Source organism: Crotalus tigris, unplaced genomic scaffold (genome assembly GCF_016545835.1).
Source record: "Crotalus tigris isolate CLP2741 ecotype Arizona unplaced genomic scaffold, ASM1654583v1 scf7180000021401.42387113347:515327, whole genome shotgun sequence".
Lineage (NCBI taxonomy): Eukaryota > Metazoa > Chordata > Lepidosauria > Squamata > Viperidae > Crotalus > Crotalus tigris.
The window spans coordinates 35,205-59,484 of NW_024098493.1; the positions used below are offsets into that span (position 1 = coordinate 35,205).

The following is a 24,280-nucleotide window of genomic DNA, read 5'->3' on the forward strand; positions in this document are numbered from 1 at the left end:
GTCATAAAATGGGGCAAAACTCACTTAACTGTCTCGCTTAGTGACAAACATTTTGGGCTCAATGGTGGTCGTAAGTTGAGGACCACCGGTATTATAAAGGCCAGCAAGCTGCATGACTTTGGGCCAATCCCCAGGAGACGGTGAGTTCTAGTCCTGCCTTAGGCACGAAAGCCGGCTGGGTGACTTTGGGCCAATCCCCAGGAGACGGTGAGTTCTAGTCCCGCCTTAGGCACGAAAGCCGGCTGGGTGACTTTGGGCCAATCCCCAGGAGACGGTGAGTTCTAGTCCCGCCTTAGGCATGAAAGCTGTCTGGGTGACTTTGGGCCAATCCCCAGGAGAGACGGTGAGTTCTAGTCCCGCCTTAGGCATGAAAGCTGCTGGGTGACTTTGGGCCAATCCCCAGGAGACGGGTGAGTTCTAGTCCCGCCTTAGGCACGAAAGCCGGCTGGGTGACTTTGGGCCAATCCCCAGGAGACGGTGAGTTCTAGTCCCGCCTTAGGCATGAAAGCTGTCTGGGTGACTTTGGGCCAATCCCCAGGAGACGGTGAGTTCTAGTCCCGCCTTAGGCATGAAAGCTGTCTGGGTGACTTTGGGCCAATCCCCAGGAGACGGTGAGTTCTAGTCCTGCCTTAGGCACGAAAGCCGGCTGGGTGACTTTGGGCCAATCCCCAGGAGACGGTGAGTTCTAGTCCCGCCTTAGGCACGAAAGCCGGCTGGGTGACTTTGGGCCAATCCCCAGGAGACAGTGAGTTCTAGTCCCGCCTTAGGCATGAAAGCTGTCTGGGTGACTTTGGGCCAATCCCCAGGAGACGGGGAGTTCTAGTCCCGCCTTAGGCACGAAAGCCGGCTGGGTGACTTTGGGCCAATCCCCAGGAGACGGGGAGTTCTAGTCCCGCCTTAGGCACGAAAGCCGGCTGGGTGACTTTGGGCCAATCACCAGGAGACGGGGAGTTCTAGTCCCGCCTGAGGTCTGAAAGCCGGCTGGGTGACTTTGGGCCAATCCCCAGGAGATGGGGAGTTCTAGTCCCGCCTTAGGCACGAAAGCCGGCTGGGTGACTTTGGGCCAATCACCAGGAGACGGGGAGTTCTAGTCCCGCCTGAGGTCTGAAAGCCGGCTGGGTGACTTTGGGCCAATCCCCAGGAGACGGGGAGTTCTAGTCCCGCCTTAGGAACGAAAGCCGGCTGGGTGACTTTGGGCCAATCCCCAGGAGACGGGGAGTTCTAGTCCCGCCTTAGGCACGAAAGCCGGCTGGGTGACTTTGGGCCAATCACCAGGAGACGGGGAGTTCTAGTCCCGCCTGAGGTCTGAAAGCCAGCTGGGTGACTTTGGGCCAATCACCAGGAGACGGGGAGTTCTAGTCCCGCCTGAGGTCTGAAAGCCGGCTGGGTGACTTTGGGCCAATCCCCAGGAGACGGGGAGTTCTAGTCCCGCCTGAGGTCTGAAAGCCGGCTGGGTGACTTTGGGCCAATCCCCAGGAGACGGGGAGTTCCTGGTGTGTGACTTTTGGGCCGGTCCCCCCCCCCTCTCAGTCCAATCAAACTCACACGGTTGTCATGGGTAATACAGGAGGGGAAACATGCATTCAAAGTGTCCACCGCCTTGAGTTGCAATACAGATAAATAAATAACAAGGAGCATATCCTTCCCCCCCCCAACCTGTTGTACATCTCGTTTCACCCTGCCTCTCTGTGTCAACTACACAACACAGGATTGCTAAGTCAAACCTGCAAAGCTCCCCGGGGGGGGGGGGAGATCTCGTGTCCGGCACACACACACATACACACACACACACACCCGTGTCAGCCTCCTTGCCTCAAGGGCAAACGTCACCGGCTTGCTGATGCCCATCAGACCCAACAGGTACGACAACATCACAACGTCGTGGAAAGGATCCGTTTGCCAGGTTGCCAAGGGAACCCAATCTTTCCTGCCACCAATCCCCTTAATAAAGATATTTTGTTTTATTTCCCATCCTCTCTCCCCCCCCCCCCAAAAAAATCAAAGAACCGAGCTTTCTGCACAAAGCTGGTCTCCTGGTGATTGGCCCAAAGTCACCCAGCCGGCTTTCGTGCCTAAGGCAGGACTAGAACTCCCCGTCTCCTGGTGATTGGCCCAAAGTTACCCAGCCGGCTTTCGTGCCTAAGGCGGGACTAGAACTCCCCATCTCCTGGTGATTGGCCCAAAGTCACCCAGCCGGCTTTCGTGCCTAAGGCAGGACTAGAACTCCCCGTCTCCTGGTGATTGGCCCAAAGTTACCCAGCCGGCTTTCGTGCCTAAGGCGGGACTAGAACTCCCCATCTCCTGGTGATTGGCCCAAAGTCACCCAGCCGGCTTTCGTGCCTAAGGCGGGACTAGAACTCCCCATCTCCTGGTGATTGGCCCAAAGTCACCCAGCCGGCTTTCGTGCCTAAGGCAGGACTAGAACTCCCCGTCTCCTGGTGATTGGCCCAAAGTTACCCAGCCGGCTTTCGTGCCTAAGGCGGGACTAGAACTCCCCATCTCCTGGTGATTGGCCCAAAGTCACCCAGCCGGCTTTCGTGCCTAAGGCGGGACTAGAACTCCCCGTCTCCTGGTGATTGGCCCAAAGTCACTTAGCTGGCTTTCATGCCTAAGGCGGGACTAGAACTCACCGTCTCCCGGTGATTGGCCCAGATGTCTTTTATGCATCACTTGCCTAGGTTTTTTTTCTCCCCCCCCCCCCATCCAACGGATAGGAATGCAAATCCAACAATTCGTGGGTGGAATTCACGCACGGAGAGATGCACATGTGTATACAAAACTCGGACTAGACTGTTGTTTCTCTGTGTCGTGTAATATATGTGGGTTTGTGCACAGTTCTGTGTTTATTTATTTTTGTGACATTTATGTCATGTCTATGGGGGAGGATAGCCTTTTGAGAGCTGAATGCAACGAAATTTCATTTTAGTGTATGCCAATTTGTGTACATTCAAAGTGACAATAAAGTTATTATTCTATTCCTATTCCTATTCCTATTCTATTCTATTCTACTCTACTCTACTCTATTCTATTCTATTCCATATTTTTGTTCTATCCTATCCTATCCTATCCTATCCTATCCCTATCCTATCCTAATCCTATCTTATACTATCCTATCCTATCCCATCCTATTCTAGATGCCAAGTGGCCACATCCATTCCCTGAAATGCAGAAGGAAAACACAAACAAACAAACGCTCCGAAAGGAGCGTTTAATGCCTGTGGAGACCAACGCAGGCTGGTGTGCATGGCGCAATTTTATTTAATGACTTTCTCTCTCTCTCTCTCTCTCTCTCTCTCTCTCCTCACAGTTAGCAATATAATCTACACTGCATTTGCACAAGAAAAACAAAAAGGCAGCCACTTTGTACGTGCTCGACACGAGCCACAATTCTGGGTATCAATCTCAAAAGCTGGGGGGGGGATTTTTTGGGTCAGAGGTTTGAAGTGGATCCCGAATCAGGTAATCACAGGGGTGATTAGGGCAAGCTCCGAATTCAAATTTCACCCTCGCTACTATACAACTTATCTATACAGGTAACTGGCATGTACTTGTGACGGTTGCAGCGTCCCGGGGTCACCCGGTCCCCTTTTGCGAACTGAATCATGGTTACGACGGTTGCAGCATCCTTGGGTCACATGAACCCCTTTTGCGAACTGACTCACAGTTACGACGGTCGCAGCGTCCCGGGATCATCTGATCCCCTTTTGGGAATGGACTCATAGTTATGATGGTCGCAGCGTCCCGGAATCACCTGATCCCCTTTTGCGAACTGACTCACAGTTACGACGGTCGCAAATCCCTGGATCACCTAATTGGGACCTTCTGACAAGCGAAGTCAATGGGGGAAGCCGGATTCACTTAACAACCATGTTATTCACTTAACAACCGCAGGGATTCACTTAACAACCGTGAAAAGAAAAGTCGTAAAACGGAGCAAAACTCACTGAACAAATGTCTCGCTTAGCCACGGAAATTTTGGGCTGCGTCGCGGTCGTTAATCGAGGCTCTCCCTGTTCGTTATATTAGGTGGATTTTATTGTTCATTATACAGTTGGATTTTCAGCCTAAAAGTGGGGGAAACTTCGTAACGCAAATCCTAACCGAGGACCGTGGAATTATTTAAGGGAATCTAGGAATATCAGCCTTTCTAAGCAGGCTATTGATTTTTTCTAAAATGAGCCTGTTCCGTTCCAATGAATTTAATATTTTCAGATATCAAGGAAGCCCTCCCAGTGTGGCTTTGAGAGGGCCAATCAAGGTTGGCATAGCAACTGACTCCTTTCTTTCTTATGATGATGGTTTGGCGTGCACAGCCAGCCAGATGTTCGGACTGGATTGGCCGTTTTTGTCCCCTCGTCGTGAAATGAATTTTGTCCTGTTTTACGATCTGTCTTGCCACCGTTCTTAAGTAAATCACTGCAGTTGTTAGGTTAGTCAGGTTTCCTCACTGGCTTTGCTCGTCGGAAGCTCGCAAAACGGGATCACGTGACACACACACACACACACCCCAGGACACTGTGCGACCCGTCATAAACGTGAGTCAGTTGCCAAGTGTCTGAATTTTGATCGCATGAGCACATGGGGATGCTGGTGATGGTTGTTAAGTTGCTTCCAGAAGTTGTGAAGGCTCCAACATTGGAAGTTTTTCTCTGGAACGAAACAGGGTCTCCTGCTTGGGCAGGGGGTTGGACTAGATGACCTCCAAGGTCCCTTCCAGCTCTCTTGTTATTTTGTCCTTCCTTCCTTCCTTCCTTCCTTCCTTCCTTCCTTCCTTCCTTCCTTCCTTCCAAAAAGGCTTTTAAAAAGAGACAGTTACTTGTGTGAAGTGGTATAGGGTCTCCTGCTTGAGCAGGGGGTTGGACTAGATGACCTCCAAGGTCCCTTTCAGCTCTCTGTTATTTTGTCCTTCCTTCCTTCCTTCCTTCCTTCCTTCCTTCCTTCCTTCCCTTTATTTCCTTCCTTCCTCCCTCCCTTCCTTCCCTTTCTTTCCTTCCTCCTTTTCGTTCCTTTCTTCCTTCCTTCCTTCCTCCCTCCCTCCCTCCCTCCCTCCCTCCCTTCCTTCCAAAAAGGCTTTTAAGAAAAGATAGCCACTTGTCTGAAGCGGTCTAGGGTCTCCTGCTTGAACGGGGGGGGGGGGTTGGACTAGATGACCTCCGAGGTCCCTTCCAGCTCTCTGTTATTCTGTATTCTACTCTGGGCAAGAAGTGACGGGCGGAAGATCATTAGGGAACCAACCTGGAATTAAGGAGACATTTTCCTGACAGCGAGAACGATAAAACCAGTGGAACGGCTTGCCACTTGAAATCGTGACTGCTAGATAGAAAGTTTTCAAGAAGAGACTGGACAGTCATTTGTCTGAAAGGGTACAGGGTCTCCTTCCTGAGTAGAGGGGTTGGACTAGAAGACCTCCAAGGTCCCTTCCAGCTCTGCTATTCTGTTATTCTTACTCCTCCCACGGAGCAAGTTTTCCAAGATCGACAAACCAACAACAGCAACAAACACTCACGTTGCACTTTTGCCAAGGAAGTGCCCGGAATGCTTTTCATTCTTTGCCTGTTTGCTGACCGATTCCTGGCAGCCCCTCCAGTTGCGGCCCTTGCCAAGATAGGAGGAACGTTGTGCTTTTTGTGCATCGTTTCCCCTGCGGTTGCATGCTTGCTGCCCCTTCGTTCCCCCAGCTAAATTTCAACAATGAACCACTGGAACAGGTTGCCACCAGACGTTGTGGATGCTCCACCATTGGAAGTTTTCAAGAAGAGGCTGGACAGCCATTTGTCTGAAATGGTATAGGGTTTCCTACCTGAGCAGGGGGTTGGACTAGATGACCTTCAAGGTCCCTTCCAACTTTATTATGATCATCGCACAGTCAGCCAGATGTTCAGACTGGATTTGGCATTTTGTCTACCTATCGAGTCCTTCCCAAGGACCTGGGATAGGCAGACATGGATGTTTGATGGTATTACAGATCTCGTCGCAGGAAGGAAGCAGTTCCTAGTTGTTATTATTATTATTGTTGTTGTTGTTGTTGTTGTCATCATCTGAAGCCCTTCTACAGCTGAACGATGCGTCTCTGCCCAATATTTAGGACTCCATTAATAGCAGATAGATAGATACATAGATAGATAGATAGATAGATAGATAGATAGATAGATAGATAGATATAGAAAGATAGAGATAGAAAGATAGAGATAGAAAGATAGATATAGATAGATAGATAGAAAGAAAGATAAAGATAGATAGAGAGATAGAAAGATAGATAGAGATAGATAGAAAGAGATAGATAGATGGATAGAGATAGAAAGATAGATAGATCGATAGAGATATAGATAGAGATAGATAGATAGATAGATAGATATAGATAGATAGATATAGATAGAGATAGATAGATAGATAGATATAGATAGATAGATAGATAGATAGAGATAGATAGATAGATAGATAGAGATAGATAGATAGAAAGATAGATAGATATAGAGATAGATAAATAGAAAGATAGATAGATATAGAGATAGAGAGGTAGAGAGATAAATAGAAAGATAGATAGATAGAGATAGACAGATAGAGATAGATAGAGAGAGAGAAAGAAAGATAGAGATAGATAGAAAGAGATAGATAGATGGATAGAGATAGAAAGATAGATCGATAGATCGATAGAGAGAGAGAGATAGAAAGATAGATAGAAAGATAGATAGATAGAGATATAGATAGAGAGATAGATAGAGATAGAGATAGATAGATAGAGATAGAAAGATAGAGATAGATAGATAGACAGAGATAGATAGATAGAGATAGATAGAAAGATAGAAAGACATAGATAGAAAGATAGATAGAAAGATAGAGATAGAGAGATAAATAGAAAGAAAGATAGGTAGGTAGGTGGGTGGGTGGGTGGGTGGATGGATGGATAGATGGATAAGTAAGTAAGTAACTAAGTAAGTAAGTACGTATTAAATAACAATGAAGAACGGAAGGAGCAGGGAGGAAGGAGATTTGACTTCTCCCACTGCAAAACCATCCCAAACCTACACATTCCTCCTCTGCTGGAGACCCCACTGGCAACCCCCTGACAATTATCAGACACGTCCCTCTCCTTCCTTCCTCCCTTCAGCAGGTCAGCCAGGATCCATTATAACCTCTCACCTCTCGAGAGAGAGCGCAAATGTATCACGGCTTCTTCTCCTTAAGCCGGGGAATTCTTTATAATAGAGTCGCTGCAGGAGGAGAAGGGCAATTTCAAAAGCCTCTGACTGAATGTGTGGATTGGAAAAATAAAAAAAAAAGCCAGAGGACGGCTCGTCCCTTTCAATGCCCTCCAGAAGCCAAAGCCAATCGGTAATCTTTCCCGATCAATCCATGAATTAATCAGCCAGAGACCCAGAAAGAAGAAGAAGAAGAAGAAGAAGAAGAAGAGAAGAAGAAGAAGAAGAGGAGGAGGAGGAGGAGGAGGAGGAGGAGGAGGAGGAGACGAGAAAGAACTGGAGAAGATCACAAAATACAAAGACCTACAAATAGAAATAGAAAGACTGTGGCAAAAGCAAGCAAGGGTAGTACCAATAGTCATAGGCGCCTTCGGTGCAATCCCAAAACAACTGGAGCACCACCTGAACACCATTGGCATTGACAAATTCGCTATTAGTCAATTGCAAAAGGCGGCCTTATTAGGAACTGCTTCCATCCTGCGACGATATCTGTAATACCATCAAACATCCACATCTGCCTATCCCAGGTCCTGGGTAAGGACTCGATAGGTAGACAAAATGCCAAATCCAGTCTGAACATCTGGCTGACTATGCGATGATCCAATAATAATAATAATAATAATAATAATAATAATAATAATAATAATAAATAGGCACTAGCTTGACGTGGTTGTGGGGCTTGTGTACTCTGAGGAAGATGAGAGCTATGCCAGAGGTTCAACCATACTGGACAGGTCTCATCAGAGGAGTCAGACAAAGAGTGTCTCTCCCATAAAAAATATGGTGAGACGTAAATTGCAGAATGCCATACCGGCTCGGACGTCGCCCGGGTTAACAAGGTCCGCGCTAGATATTGGAGTTCCTGGATATCTGGTGAAAAATGGGTTACAGGACTCAGGACTGTTGGCTGAGCAACCAGGGCCAGCAGCTGCAGAACTACTGGAAGAAAAGGTGTTTACCCGTCGCAGATACACAGTGATGGAAAACAAAGAAATAATGATCTGTTACTACAGATCAAGTCCAACAAGAAGAGGATATCTAAAACGAATGCACCAGTTCTGGAAAGAACAACATCCAGAATCAGAAATAACAGAACAGAGACTAGCAGATCAACGCCGATTTATAACACGAAATAAATATTCACAGAAACAGAATTGGACGAACTGCAAAGGTTTACCCAGGGCAAAGAAATCAAAGCCTTACCAGAAGTAATTCAGAATGTAGAGGCAAACCAGGGGAGTTGGCAGTGAAGGAATCCAGCAGAGATATACAACTGTTCTCATTTGGAAACCAGGCACCTCTACCTCAGGAAGAACAAAACCCTCTAACTAAAGAAATAAAAGAATTGAAACAAAGAATAACTGAGCATCTAGAACAGCACAAAAACAACAGAATAAGGCTACCTGCATTGAAGCTTGTTCCAAAGAAACAGCTAGCACAAGCATTAAAAGATGCAAATACTGCAATATCAAGTATAAGCACCAATTCACTGCAAGAAACAAACCAACTAATGTACAGCACAGCTGCAGTTATAACAGAATACCTGGGATGCAAAATCAACAAAGAAGAAAAACAAACAAACAGTGCACCAGAAAAATGGAAGGTTAGACTAGAAAATAAGATCAGCAAGTTAAGATCACATGCAAGCAAGCTAGAACAGATGAAAGAAAAGAAGCTGAAGAACAAGAAGACCAAAGAATACCTAATCAAAAATACCACTTAGAAACAAGGAAGATCAAGGAAGCACTGTGCGATGATCGATAATAATAATAATAGAAATAGAAAGACTGTGGCAAAAGCAAGCAAGGGTAGTACCAATAGTCATAGGCGCCTTGGGTGCAATCCCAAAACAAATGGAGCACCACTTGAACACCTTTGGCATTGACAAATTCGCTATTAGTCAATTGCAAAAGGCGGCCTTACTAGGAACTGCTTCCATCCTGCGACGATACCTGTAATACCATCAAACATCCACATCTGCCTATCCCAGGTCCTGGGTAAGGACTCTATAGGTAGACAAAATACCAAATCCAGTCTGAACATCTGGCTGACTGTGCGATGATCAACAATAATAATAATAATAATAATAATAATAATAATAATAATAATAATAATAATAATAATACAGGAGGCAGCAGGAAGAAAAAGTTGAGAAACCACTGAATCGCTGCAATTTGGCATTTTCTTACCGAGTGGAAAACTGGACTGAGAACTTTATGCAACTATGCCAAGAATGTGCAGAGGTGAAAAAGGACACTAAATATTTATTTCTAATTTCCAGAAACCAGCAGATAAGCCAGGCTGTTCAGGGAAGTAACAGCCTTTCCTTTAACCCTGAGAATTTTAGGATCTGACTCAGAATCATAAAAAAAAAAAAAACTGGTCCAAGCCAAGAATGTCAACGAATCTGGACCTCAAGAGAGGTGGGTCCTTATTCCACTAGAACAAGAGGTCTCCAAAATTGGCAACTTTTAACACTTGCGGACTTCAATTCCCAGAATTCCCTAGCCAGCAGGGTCCTTGCTAGATTGTTGAGTTAGTAATAATAATAATAATGTATTTGTGGCTGTGGCTGGGAGGACCTTTGCACAAGTTCGTCTGTTGCACCAGTTGCGACCCTACCTGGACCGGGAGGCTCTCCTTACAGTCACGCATGCCTTTGTCACCTCACGTCTGGACTACTGCAACGCGCTCTACATGGGGCTACCCTTGAAAAGTATTCGGAGACTACAGTTGGTCCAGAATGCAGCCGCGCGAGTGATAGTGGGTGCTCCTCGATACACCCACGTTACACATATCCTCCGTGAGCTGCACTGGTTGCCTATTAGTCTCCGGGTCCAATTCAAGGTGTTGGTCATTACCTTTAAAGCCCTATATGGCTCAGGGCCAGGCTATTTGCGAGACCGCCTACTAGCTCATAGTTCCCTTCATCCGGTTAGGTCCCACAGGCTGGGCCTCCTTCAGGTCCCATCGGCCAAGCAGTGCCATTTGGCGGGGCCGCGGAGGAGGGCCTTCTCTGTGATGGTGCCCACGTCTTGGAACCAGCTCCCCCCGGAGATTAGGACCGCTCCCACCCTGTTGGTTTTCCGTAAGCTGCTTAAGACCTGGCTTTTCCGGCAGGCCTGGGGTTTATAAAATCTGATCCCTGGATGACTGTTATTGTACTGTTTGTTTTGTCATGTTTCATGGTGTTTTTATTGTTAGCCACCCAGAGTCCTGCGGGAGTGGGGCGGTTTATAAATTTTAAAAATAAATAAATAAATAAATAAATTTGTATAAAACTTTTCAATAAAAAAAAAATTGGAAGGGACCTTGGAGGTCACCTAGTCCAACCCCCTGCTCAGGCAGGAAACCCTAGACCATTTCGGACAAAGGGCTGTCCAGTCTCTTCTTAAAAACTTCCAGCGTTGGAGCATTCACAGCTTCTGGAGGCAAGGAGTCCCACTGGTGAATTGTTCTAACAGTCAGGAAATTTCTCCTTAGTTCTAGGTTGCTTCTCTCCTTGATGAGTTTACATCCATTGCTTCTTGTCCTGCCTTCCGGCACTTTGGAGAATAGCTTGACTCCCTCTTCTTTGGGGCAGCCCCTGAGATATTGGAACACTGCTATCATGTCCCCCCTCGTCCTTCTCTTCGTTAAACTGGACATACCCAATTCCAGCAACTGTTCCTTATATATTTTAGCCTCTAGCCCCCTAATCCTCTTTGTTGCCCTTCTTTGCACTCTTTCTAGAGTCTCAACATCTTTTTTACATCACGGTGACCAAAACTGGATGCCGTATTCCAAGTGTGGCCTTACCAAGGCATTGTAAAGTGGTATTAACAGTTCACATGATCTTGATTCTCTCCCTCTGTGAATGCAGCCTAGTACTGCGTTGGCCTTTTTGGCAGCTGCAGCACTCAGCTAGCTCCTATTTAAGGATGGTCCACTAGGACTCCGAGATCCCTCCCACAGTTGCTGCTATTGAGCAACGTACCACCTATCCCATACCTGTGCATTTGATTTTTCTTGCCTAAATGCAGAACCTAAAGCAGGGGTCCCCAATCTTTTTGTTTTGGTAGACCAGTGCCACCGGCAGCAGCTTCAGCAGCTTCGATGGGTGAGGGGGAACGGTTTCACACATGCAACTTAAATCACACACATGCACAAATGAAGCTTTGCATGCTTGCCTTCTACTTTGGTGACCCGGATCCTAATGGGCCACAGCCTGGTAGCAGTATAAACAGCCTGGGGGTTGGGGACCCTAAGTTAAAGAACTGAAGAAGCTTCTTGAGCGAGAAGCGAAACGCTTTTAAGAAAAAAAACTAAGAAAGTCCGGAAGCTTCTTGGATGAGAAGCGAAATGTTTTTAAGAAAAAAAAAACTAAGAAAGTCCAGAAGCTTCTTGGATGGGAAGCGAAACATTTTGAGGGAAAAAAACTAAGAAAGTCCAGAAGCTTCTTGGATGGGAAGCGAAACATTTTGAGGGGGAAAAACTAAGAAAGTCCAGAAGCTTCTTGGATGGGAAGCGAAACATTTTTAAGAAAAAAACTAAGAAAGTCCAGAAGCTTCTTGGATGAGAAGCAAAACATTTTGAGAGAAAAAAATTAAGAAAGTCCAAAAGCTTCTTGGATGGGAAGCAAAACATTTTGAGGGGAAAAAACTAAGAAAGTCCAGAAGCTTCTTGGATGGATAGTGAAACGTTTTCAAGGAAAAAAACCCAAGAAACTCTAGAAGCTTCTTGATGGGAAGCGAAACATTTTGAGGGAAAAAAATAGGAAAGTCTAGAAGCTTCTTGGATGAGAAGTGAAACATTTTGAGGGGAAAAAACTGAGAAAGTCCAGAAGCTTCTTGGATGGGAAGCGAAACGTTTTCAAGGGGAAAAAACAAGAAAGTCCAGAAGCTTCTTGGATAGGAAGCGAAACATTTTGAGGGAAAAAAACTAAGAAAGTCCAGAAGCTTCTTGGATGGGAAGCGAAACATTTTGAGGGAAAAAAACTAAGAAAGTCCAGAAGCTTCTTGGATGAGAAGCGAAACATTTTGAGGGGAAAAAACTAAGAAAGTCCAGAAGCTTCTTGGATGAGAAGCGAAACATTTTGAGGGGAAAAAACTAAGAAAGTCCAGAAGCTTCTTGGATGAGAAGCGAAACATTTTGAGGGAAAAAAACTAAGAAAGTCTAGAAGCTTCTTGGATGGGAAGCAAAAAGTTTTGAGGAGGGAAAAATAGGAAAATCCAGAAGCTTCTTGGATGAGAAGCGAAACGTTTTGAGGGGAAAAAACTAAGAAAGTCCAGAAGCTTCTTGGATGGAAAGCGAAACATTTTGAGGGGGGAAAACTAAGAAAGTCCAGAAGCTTCTTGGATGGGAAGCGAAACATTTTTAAGAAAAAAACTAAGAAAGTCCAGAAGCTTCTTGGATGAGAAGCAAAACATTTTGAGAGAAAAAAATTAAGAAAGTCCAAAAGCTTCTTGGATGGGAAGCAAAACATTTTGAGGGGGAAAAACTAAGAAAGTCCAGAAGCTTCTTGGATGGATAGTGAAACGTTTTCAAGGAAAAAAACACAAGAAATTCTAGAAGCTTCTTGATGGGAAGCGAAACATTTTGAAGGGAAAAAATAGGAAAGTCTAGAAGCTTCTTGGATGGGAAGCGAAACATTTTGAGGGGAAAAAACTAAGAAAGTCCAGAAGCTTCTTGGATGAGAAGCGAAACATTTTGAGAGAAAAAAATTAAGAAAGTCCAAAAGCTTCTTGGATGGGAAGCAAAACATTTTGAGGGGGAAAAACTAAGAAAGTCCAGAAGCTTCTTGGATGGATAGTGAAACGTTTTCAAGGAAAAAAACCCAAGAAATTCTAGAAGCTTCTTGATGGGAAGCGAAACATTTTGAAGGGAAAAAATAGGAAAGTCTAGAAGCTTCTTGGATGGGAAGCGAAACATTTTGAGGGGAAAAAACTAAGAAAGTCCAGAAGCTTCTTGGATGAGAAGCGAAACATTTTGAGGGGAAAAAACTAAGAAAGTCCAGAAGCTTCTTGGATGAGAAGCAAAACATTTTGAGAGAAAAAAATTAAGAAAGTCCAAAAGCTTCTTGGATGGGAAGCAAAACATTTTGAGGGGGAAAAACTAAGAAAGTCCAGAAGCTTCTTGGATGGATAGTGAAACGTTTTCAAGGAAAAAAACCCAAGAAATTCTAGAAGCTTCTTGATGGGAAGCGAAACATTTTGAAGGGAAAAAATAGGAAAGTCTAGAAGCTTCTTGGATGGGAAGCGAAACATTTTGAGGGGAAAAAACTAAGAAAGTCCAGAAGCTTCTTGGATGAGAAGCGAAACATTTTGAGGGGAAAAAACTAAGAAAGTCCAGAAGCTTCTTGGATGGGAAGCGAAACATTTTTAAGAAAAAAACTAAGAAAGTCCAGAAGCTTCTTGGATGAGAAGCAAAACATTTTGAGAGAAAAAAATTAAGAAAGTCCAAAAGCTTCTTGGATGGGAAGCAAAACATTTTGAGGGGAAAAACTAAGAAGTCCAGAAGCTTCTTGGATGGATAGTGAAACGTTTTCAAGGAAAAAAACCCAAGAAACTTTAGAAGCTTCTTGATGGGAAGCGAAACATTTTGAAGGGAAAAAATAGGAAAGTCTAGAAGCTTCTTGGATGAGAAGTGAAACATTTTGAGGGGAAAAAACTGAGAAGTCCAGAAGCTTCTTGGATGGGAAGCGAAATGTTTTCAAGGGAAAAAAACAAGAAAGTCCAGAAGCTTCTTGGATAGGAAGCGAAACTTTTTGAAGGAAAAAAACTAAGAAAGTCCAGAAGCTTCTTGGATGGGAAGCGAAACGTTTTCAAGGGAAAAAAACAAGAAAGTCCAGAAGCTTCTTGGATAGGAAGCGAAACATTTTGCGGGAAAAAAACTAAAAAAATCCAGAAGCTCCTTGGATGGGAAGTGAAACGTTTTGAAGGACAAAAACTAAGAAAGTCCAGAAGCTTCTTGGATGGGAAGCGAAACGTTTTGAAGGAAAAAGCCTAAGAAAGTCCAATTGTCTTTTGGAAAAAAAGCTCCTTTGGGACAGCCGTGACCTGAACGATGGAGAATCTCAAAGACACTGATCTGGGAATATCTCAGCAGCACCATTTCTGCCCATTGCAGGGGACCATAGCCCCCTCGCTCCCCTTCCTCTCTCTCACATCTTACCTGTTGGCTCCTTGGCTTGTAAGGGGAGCTGCTTTCCAGGTCTGCAAGGATGCTGGTCAAGGAGTCGATCTCCGCATCCAAGCTGGAGCGCCTCTCTTCCAGGGTCTTCCCACCGGAGTTGACCTGAGAAGAAACAGAAGGAGACCCCTTCAAAGGGGGCTTGGGAAAGGATTCAACGCAGGGGGAAGGTTGGAGATGTGGTCATGACGGGGAGACGTTTAGGAAGGGCCGAAGCTTGAGAGAAACCTGTAGCTCAGGACTGTCTGCCTGGTTGGTGTTTTCAAACAAGGTTTAGATGGGGTCTTCTAAAGACGAGTTTGTGAACTGTGGGGTGGTCCTTGGTGCTCTCTGGATTCTCTTGAAGACATTCTATTGCCAAACTAGGTAACATCACCAATGCATGGGTGATGTTACCTAGTAGGAGAATGAAAGCGGTGCAAGAGAACCACCAAGCTCAGAGAGCACCAGGGATCGCACAGTCCTCCTCCTCCTTCTCCTCTTCCCTGCCCTTTCTTCTAGCACTGATGATAGTACCTAGTTGGGTCTTGAAATGTCTGGAAAAAAATGACAAAGCTCAGAGAGCATCGAGGATCCCATAGTCATCCTCTTCCTCCTCCTCTTCCTCCTCCCTGCAACTCCCCCGCCTTCTAATGACAATGCTCAGAGAGAATCAAGGACCCCACAGTCCTCCTCCTCCCTGCAAACCCCTCACCCTTCTAGCACTGATGATGTTCCCTAGTTGGGCCATGAAAGGTCTGCAAGAAAGCAACCCAGCTCAGTGAGCACCCAGGACCCCACAGTTTTCCTCCTCCTCCTCCTCCTCCTCCTCCTCCTCCTCCTCCTCCTCCTCCTCCTCCTCCTCCTCCTCCATGCAAACCTTCCACCCTTCTAGCACTGATGATGTTCCCTAGTTGGGTTTTGAAACATCTGCAAGAAAACCACAAAGCTCAGAGAGAACCAAAGACTCCACAGTCCTCCTCCTCCTCCTCCTCCTCCTCCTCCATCATCCCTGGACTATAAAGAACCTCTTCCATGACTTTATGGATCTTGGCCCTGAGCAGAGGGTTGGGTTAGCTGAACACGAAGTTCCTTCCATGTTAAGATTCTACAAAGAGCGACAATCCTTGGCTGCTGTGATCAAGAAAATCTTGATTCCCTTGGGAAGGGAACCCATCCTCTCAGATTTGCAACTGTTTGGCCGTGCTTTCAATCGTTCATCCTTGCTTTCCACAATCCCTTATAAAGTGGCTTCTTAACGCAGCATTCACACACGGGCAAAGCCACATCCGCTCCCAGTGGGACTGGAAATCCCAGATCCTGGCAGGAATCCATGAACTTTTGGCCGCAACAGTTGGATCCTTTCAGTATTAGAGCAAAAACGGAAATCCTTAAAACCTGCAGGTGGGTTCCTGGATTAAACAGAGGATCCCATCTCCACCCTGTGGAATATTTCCCTGTTCCCATTTTAGCGCAGTCTTAGTGTAAATGTTCCCTTGCAGTTTAAATCTTTTATCTTACGGTTTTTGTTATGTTTTAAGCTGCCCATTTGAATTTGATAAATAAATGCAGCAAAAGAAACAAGACTTAACAGCGTTTAAATCAATCCCAGAACGAGATAAAAAGGGGCCGATGCATAATAAACAGGGTGGAGGTGGGATCTTACAATATAGAATAACAGAGTTGGAAGGGATCTTGGAGGTCTTCTAGTCCAACCCCTTGCCCAGAGAAGGGAATCTTATTTCATCTGGGTCAAATCTTTCCTTGGAAACCTCCAGTGACGGAGCACCCACAACTTCTGGAGGCAGGTGGTTCCACTGGTTAATTGTCCTCGCTGTCAGGAAATTTCTCCTTAGTTCCAGGTTGCTTATCTCCTGGATGAGTTTCCATCTATTATTTCTTGTCCTGCCTTCAGGGGCTTTAGAGAATAGCTCTTTCCTCCAGGAAAAGATGGAAGGCAAACGAGGTCCAGCCAGAAGATGATGATGATGATGATGATGATAATAGTAATAATAATAGTAATAATAATAATATTTTGCCTGCCTATCCCAGGTCCTGGGTAAGGACTCGATAGGTAGACAAAATGCCAAATCCAGTCTGAACATCTGGCTGACTGTGCGATGATCCATAATAATAATAATAATAATACAGGAGGCAGCAGGAAGAAAAAGTTGAGAAACCATTGAATCGCTGCAATTTGGCCTTTTCTTACTGAGTGAAAAACTGGACTGAGAACTTTATGCAACTGTGCCAAGAATGTGCAGAGGTGAAAAAGGACACAAAATATTTATTTCTAATTTCCAGAAACCAGCAGATAAGCCAGGCTGTTCAGGGAAGTAACAGCCTTTCCTTTAACCCTGAGAATTTTAGGATCTGACTCAGAATCATAAAAAAAAAAAAACTGGTCCAAGCCAAGAATGTCAACGAATCTGGTGGGTCCTTATTCCACTAAAGCAGAAGGTCTCCAAAATTGGCAACTTTTAACACTTGCGGACTTCAATTCCCAGAATTCCCCAGCCAGCAGGGTCCTTGCTAGATTGTTGAGTTAGTAATAATAATAATAATGTATTTGTGGCTGTGGCTGGGAGGACCTTTGCACAAGTTCGTCTGTTGCACCAGTTGCGACCCTACCTGGACCGGGAGGCTCTCCTTACAGTCACGCATGCCTTTGTCACCTCACGTCTGGACTACTGCAACGCGCTCTACATGGGGCTACCCTTGAAAAGTATTCGGAGACTACAGTTGGTCCAGAATGCAGCCGCGCGAGTGATAGCGGGTGCTCCTCGATACACCCACGTTACACCTATCCTCCTTGAGCTGCACTGGTTGCCTATTGGTCTCCGGGTCCAATTCAAGGTGTTGGTTATTACCTTTAAAGCCCTATATGGCTCAGGTCCAGGCTATTTGCGAGACCGCCTACTACCTCATAGTTCCCTACGTCCTGTTAGGTCCCACAGGCTGGGCCTCCTTTAGGTCCCGTCGGCCAAGCAGTGCCATTTGGCGGGGACGCGGGGGAGGGCTTTCTCTGTGATGGCGCCCACGGAACCAGCTCCCCCCCCCGGAGATTAGGACCGCTCCCACCCTGTTGGTTTTCCGTAAGCTGCTTAAGACCTGGCTTTTCCGGCAGGCCTGGGGTTTATAAAATCTGATCCCTGGATGACTGTTATTGTACTGTTTGTTTTGTCATGTTTCATGGTGTTTTTATTGTTAGCCGCCCAGAGTCCTGCGGGAGTGGGCGGTTTATAAATTTTAAAAATAAATAAATAAATAAATAAATTTGTATAAAACTTTTCAATAAAAAAAATTGGAAGGGACCTTGGAGGTCACCTAGTCCAACCCCCTGCTCAGGCAGGAAACCCTAGACCATTTCGGGCAAAGGGCTGTCCAGTCTCTTCTTAAAAACTTCCAGCGTTGGAGCATTCACAGCTTCTGGAGGCAGGTTGCTCCACTGGTGAATTGTTCTAACAGTCAGGAAGTTTCTCCTTACAGGCAAAAAATATCATTTGCCTGTAAGCAAAAACTGGTGGGATCATAAAATAGAGAAAGTCATAGAAAATGATAAAATTAAACTGCTCTGGGACTTCAGAATTCAAACAGACAAGCACCTGCAACATAACACCCCAGACTTAACAATTGTCGATAAGAAAGACAAAAAAGTCTGGATAGTGGCAGTGCCTGGAGATAGCAGAATAGAAGAGAATAATAATAATAATAATAGTGGTAAAGTTGGAAGGGACCTTGGAGGTCATCTAGTCCAACCTCCTGCTCAGGCAAGAAACCCTAGACCATTTTGGACAAATGGTTATCTAGTCTCTTCTTAAAAACTTCCAGTGTTGGAGCATTCACCGTTTCTGGAGGCAGGCAGTTCCACTGGTTAATTGTTCTCACTGTCAGGAAGTTTCTCCTTAGTTCCAGCTTGCTTCTCTCCTTGCTTAGTTTCCACCCGTTGCTTCTTATCTATTTATTTTATTTATTTATGAGACTTATATACCGCTTTAAGTGCAAGCACTCTCTAAGCGGTGTACACCAGTAAGCAATGTATATATATATTTACATTGCCCCCAACAATCTGGGTCCTCATTTTACCTACCCTGGAAGGATGGAAGGCTGAGTCAACCTTGAGCCGGTGAGATTCGAACCGCTGACCTGCTGAACACAGTCAGCTAAAGTGGCCTGCAGTACTGCACTCTAACTGCTGCGCCACCTCGGCTCTTGTCCTGCCTTCAGGCGCTTTGGAGAACAGCTTGACTCCCTCTTCTTTGGGGCAGCCCCTGAGATACTGGAACACTGCTATCAAAATCTAAGGGACTGATTTGGACAAAACTCAGCAGCCCTTTTTCGTGTGGCTGCTGATAAAAACAGGATCGCCAACATGATCGCCAACGTCCGATAACGGATAGGGCACAAGAAGAAGAAGAGCATGGGGGATACTGCAACGGTCGTGTGAAAAAAGTCAACTTTTTAACTTTGAGTGATCACTAAAGGAACTGTCATAACTCGAGGACTACCTGGGAATGAATTTTTTTTTTGGGGGGGTGGCTGTTTCCTGGTCCTTTGCATCCCGACTGAGGCCTCCTCCATGTTCCCCGCAGCTCCTGCAGGAGATTCTAGAGCCAGTGTTTCTCAACCTTGACCATTTTAAGGCATGTGGACTTCAACTCCCAGAATTCCACAGCCAGCAACGCTGGCTGTGGAATTCTGGGAGTTGAAGTCCACATGCCTTAAAATGGTCAAGGTTGAGAAGCACTGTTCTAGACAGCTCTTCCCAAGAAGCAGAGAGAAGCCGGCCCCTTCCATTCCTTTCCAATTAATCAAATTACAGCCCAGAGCTGATTACCGATAATTACAGCCATTTCCCCTTCCGACTGCTTTGCCCGATGCCATCCTCGCCTTCGTCTGGGGAAGACGTGAATTAAGGTTTAATGAGGGCTTGGATAAGAATTCACAGGCTGGGTGGCAACCTGGCACACCGAACAAAGGCAGGGGGAGGGAGGCTTGGCAAGCAGGAATCCGACGTCCCTGGAAATGCGCAGCCTGGCAGAGTGGCATGCCGAGGGCGGCCAAGAACAAAATCCCAGCATTGCAGCCAATGCTCAATAGTAGTAAGTGAGAGAGGGACCTCGGAGTCCTAGTGGACAATCACCTAAATAGGAGCCAGCCGTGTGCTGCAGCTGCCCAAAAGGCCAACACAGTGCTAGGCTGCATTAACAGAGGGATAGAATCAGGATCACGTGAAGTGTTAATACCACTTTACAAGGCCTTGGTAAGGCCACACTTGGAATACTGCATCCATTTTTGGTCACCGCAATGTAAAAAAGATGTTGAGACTCTAGAAAGAGTCCAGAGAAGAGCAACAAAGAGGATCAGGGGACTGGAGGCTAAAACATATGAGGAACGGTTGCTGGAATTGGGTATGTCCAGTTTAACGAAGAGAAGAACAAGGGGGGACAGGATAGCAGTGTTCCAGTATCTCAGGGGCTGCCCCAAAGAAGGGGGAGTCAAGCTGTTCTCCAAAGCCCCTGAAGGCAGGACAAGAAGCCACGGATGGAAACTAAGCAAGGAGAAGCAACCTAGAACTAAGGAGTAATTAAGTGACAGTTAGAACAATTAACCAGTGGAACTCCTTGCCTCCAGAAGTTGTGGTTGCTTCAACACTGGAGGTTTTTAAGAAGAGACTGGACAGCCATTTGTCTGAAATGGGATAGGGTCTCCTGCCTGAGCAGGGGGTTGGACTAGATGACCCCCAAGGTCCCTCCCAACTTTATGATGATGATGATGATGATTAGGGGACTGGAGGCTAAAACATACAAGGAACAGTTGCTGGAATTGGGGATGTCCAGTTTAATGAAGAGAAGGATGAGGGGGGACAGGATAGCAGTATTCCAGTATCTCAGGGGCTGCCCCAAAGAAGAGGGAGTCAAGCTGTTCTCCAAAGCGCCTGAAGGCCGGACAAGAAGCAACGGATGGAAACTCACCAAGGAGAGAAGCAACCTGGAAGTAAGGAGAAAATTTCCCACAGTGAGAACAATTAACCAGTGGAACTCCTTGCCTCCAGAAGTTGTGGTTGCTTCAACACTGGAGGTTTTTAAGAAGAGACTGGACAGCCATTTGTCTGAAATGGGATAGGGCGGTGTTTCTCATTGCTGGCTGTGGAATTCTGGGAGTTGAAGTCCACATGCCTTAAAATTGTCAAGGTTGAGAAACACTGGGATAGGGTTTCCTGCCTGAGCAGGGGGTTGGACTAGATGACCTCCAAGATCCCTTCCAACATCATCATCATCATCATCATCATCATCATCATCATCATCATCATCATCATCATCATCATTATTATTATTATTAACTCCTCAGGCCCACAAGTTGGGTACCCCTTCTGTACGTGCGATTCAAGCTTTTTCCAACTTGTTCTGAATTGCGGTGGCCAAAGGTTCAGGAGAAGAGCTCCAGAACGAGATGCCCTTCTAAACCTGCAGCCAGACTCCTGCTGCACTTTCTTCATGGGTCTGCCTTTGGAGACCCACTTGCAAGCTGGTTGCTGATTGGTGAGGATCCCTACGATCCCACCCCCCCCGGGGTCCGCTCTGCACGTTCTGCACTAGGGGGAGCCCTCGACGTACACCCACCATTGAATCCAAAATTTCTGTTGCTAGCTAAGCAAAACGATTGCAAAATCTCCTTTGCCCCATTTTACAACCTTTCCTGCCTCGTCGTTAAGTGAGTCACTGCAGCTGTTCAAACAGTAACACTGTTGTGAAGTGAATCTGACTTCCTCGTTGACTTTGCTGAGCCCGGAACTCTGCCACTGTCATAAATACGAGTCACTTGCTCTTCCCAACGTCTTCTGGAGTGCTTCTGGGATGTCAGTATCCACCATCGTTATGATGGTTTACGACGATGGTGGCTATTGTTGGGTTTGGCCCTAAGAGTTCTTTGCAGAATTGGCTGTTTCCTCCATTTCTGAGTTAAATCCCTCTATTTGTTCATTTAGATCACAATCAATATTTTATTATCGGTCCTTTCTTGAAATTTATCTTCCCGGAACCCACAGGATTCTGGCTATTGGGCGACAGGATGTTTTAATAAATCACAATATGCCACCAGTTGTGCTTTGTGACTCCTTCACCTGCCAAATATGCTCCTTGCTGGGTGGGAAAAAAAAACCCATTTGGGAATTAAAAAGGGAAGAAGCATCACTTCACAACTGATTGTGGATTTGTGGCAAACCTTGGCAACATGGAGCAACAATAGCCTGTTAGCAGATTTGGCGAGGTTGTGTGGGACCCACAGAAACATACAACCCCATTAGCTCGCTCTTAGCCTGGTCTACTTTACAGGGTTGTTGTTAGATGGGAAAATGGGAGGAGCTTCTAATCAAAGAGAGAAGCAACCTGGAACTAAGGAGGAATTTCCTGACAGTTAGAACAACAGTGGAACTCCTTGCCTCCAGAAGTTGTGAATGCTCCAACACTGGAAGTTTTCAAGAAGAGACTGGACAGCCCTTTGTCTGAAATGGTACAGGGTTTCCTGCCTGAGCAGGGGGTTGGACTAGATGACCTCCAAGGTCCCTTCCAACTTTATTATTAGTATTTGTCTGAAACGTGGAATCTGAATCTAACCAATAAGTAACAGGTACTCCTCACCCTACGGCCGCAACTGAGCGCAAAAGTTTTGTTGCTAAGTGAAACGCTCGTTAAGTCAGTTTTGCCCCATTTTGCGACCTTCCCTGCCACTGTTGTTAACTGAATTGCTGCCGTCGTTAAGTGAGTCGCACGGCCGTTAAGTGAATCTGGCTTCCCCCTTGACTTGGCTTGCCGGAAGGTCACAAAAGGAGATGACGTGATCCCCGGGACATGGCGTTGTCATAAATACAAGTCAGTTGTCAAGTGTCCCAATTTGGATCAGTGCAAGGACGATCCCAGTGCATCATAAGTGCAAGGACTTGTCCAAAGTCGCTTTTTTCATTGCCCTTGTAACTGTGAAAGGTTGCTGAACAAATGGTTGTAGTCCTCGACTCACAACGCTTCATTTAGTGACCGTTCAAAGTTACAAGGGCAATGAAAAAAGTGACTTAGGACTGTTTTCCCCACACTTACGACCATTTGAACAAGGTTGTTAAGGGAATTGGGCTTCCCCCCATGGATGTTGCTAGACAGAAGGTCGCGAAAGAGGATCACGTGACCCCCCCCAGGGACGCTGCGACCGTCATAAATATGAGTCAGTTGCCAAGTGTCTGAATTTTGATCAAGTGACCCCAGGGAGGCTGTGATAATCATTAAGTGTGAAAAACACTCATTGGTCACTTTTTCCAGTGCCGCTGCAACTTTGAAGGGTTGCTAAGCGAAGCGTTGTAAATTGAGGACCAGCCACATTTGATTCTTCCTCTCCTCTCCACCAATCTCACTGGAGATCTTTAAGGAAAGACTAGACCAGGGGTAGGCAACCTTGGCTCTTTTATGACTTGAGGGCTTCAACTCCCAGAATTCCTTAGCCAGCGTGGGGGAACTGTGGCCACCTCATTGCTCGTGGACTTCAACTCCCAGAATTCCTCACCAGCATGGGGGAACTATGGCCCCTTCATGACTCGTGGACTTCAATTCCCAGAATTCCTGATCCAGCATGGGGGAACTGTGGCTCCCTCATGACTCGTGGACTTCAACTCCCAGAATTCCTCAGCCAGCATGGCTCAGCTTGGAAACCGCTCCCTTTCCCCTCAGCGTGGCTGGCTCAGGAATTCTAGGAGTTGGAGTCCATGAGTCATGAAGGGGCCATAGTTCCCCCATACTGGCTCAGGAATTCTGGGAGTTGAAGTCCACCAGTCATAAAGCGGCCTAGGCCTAGGGCAGGGGTAGGCAACTTGGCTCTTTTATGACTCGTGGACTTCAACTCCCAGAATTCCTGAACCAGCATGGCTCAGCTTGGAAACCTCTCCCTTTCCCCTCAGCATGGCTGGCTCAGGAATTCTGGGAGTTGAAGTCCACGAGTCATAAAAGAGCCAAGGTTGCCTAGGCCTGATCTATACCAAAACCAGGGGTGGGCAACTACAGTCCTGTGGACTTCAACTCCCAGAATTCCCCAACCAGCCATGCTGGCTCAGGAATTCTGGGAGCTGAAATCCACCAGTCATACAAGAGCCAAGATTGCCTACTCCTGGCCTAGATAATCACACGTCTGAGATGGTGTAACTTCTCCTGCTTAAACGGGGGGGGGGGGGGTTGGGGAGGGGCTGGACTAGAAGACCTCCAAGATCCCTTCCAGCTCTATTCTCTTCGTCTCCCGGGACTGTCCCTCCTTACCTGGAGGTTGGAAAAGGCTTCATCCGGAGGAGGGGGCGGCAGGAAGGACCCCGTGGCTGGCGAGAAGCCCCCCAGGTGGTCTGCCGAGGGGGGAGGCGGTGGGGGCGGAGGGGGGGGAGGCGGGAAGTCACCTGGATGGGAAGAAAAAGAAGACAAAGACCGTCTGAGTCTCGGACAAAGCAGCAGTTTATTTATTATTTACTGAGAACATTTGCATGGCTACCCAAGTTGTCCCTCCGGGTGCCTGGCAGAAATAAAAGAAAATAAAAATAATACAAGCTAAGGTTAAGATAAAGATGACATGAAAAAATAAGATTGAGATTGAGATTAAGATAAAGTAGAGATAGAGATTAAGATAAAATGATAAGATTGAGATTGCGATGAAATCGTGGGCGCTCCATCGCTGGATGTTTTTAAGAAGAGACTGGACAGTCACTTTTCTGAAATGGTATAGGGTTTCCTGCCTGAGTAGGGGGTTGGACTAGATGACCTCCAAGGTCCCTTCCATCTTCTATTCTATTCTGTTCTATATTCTATATTCTATAGTCTATTGTATTCCATTCCATTCTATATTATATTCTCTGTTCTGTTCTATTCTATTCTATTCTATTCTATTCTATTCTATTCTAATTCTTATTC

General features: G+C 46.1%; 1 protein-coding gene across 1 annotated transcript in view; it reads right to left on the bottom strand.

Moving 5' to 3' along the window:
- Positions 1–23,749, bottom strand: part of LOC120296640 (lipoma-preferred partner homolog) — a 55,952-nt gene extending 32,203 nt beyond the window's left edge. The window contains exons 1-2 of the mRNA XM_039318490.1: positions 23,642–23,749; positions 14,352–14,474 (exon numbers count right to left, since the gene is read on the bottom strand). The gene's annotated coding sequence lies outside the window, so the exon portion shown is untranslated. The remainder of the gene's footprint in view (positions 1–14,351; positions 14,475–23,641) is intronic.
- Between the last annotated feature and the right edge of the window lie 531 nt (positions 23,750–24,280).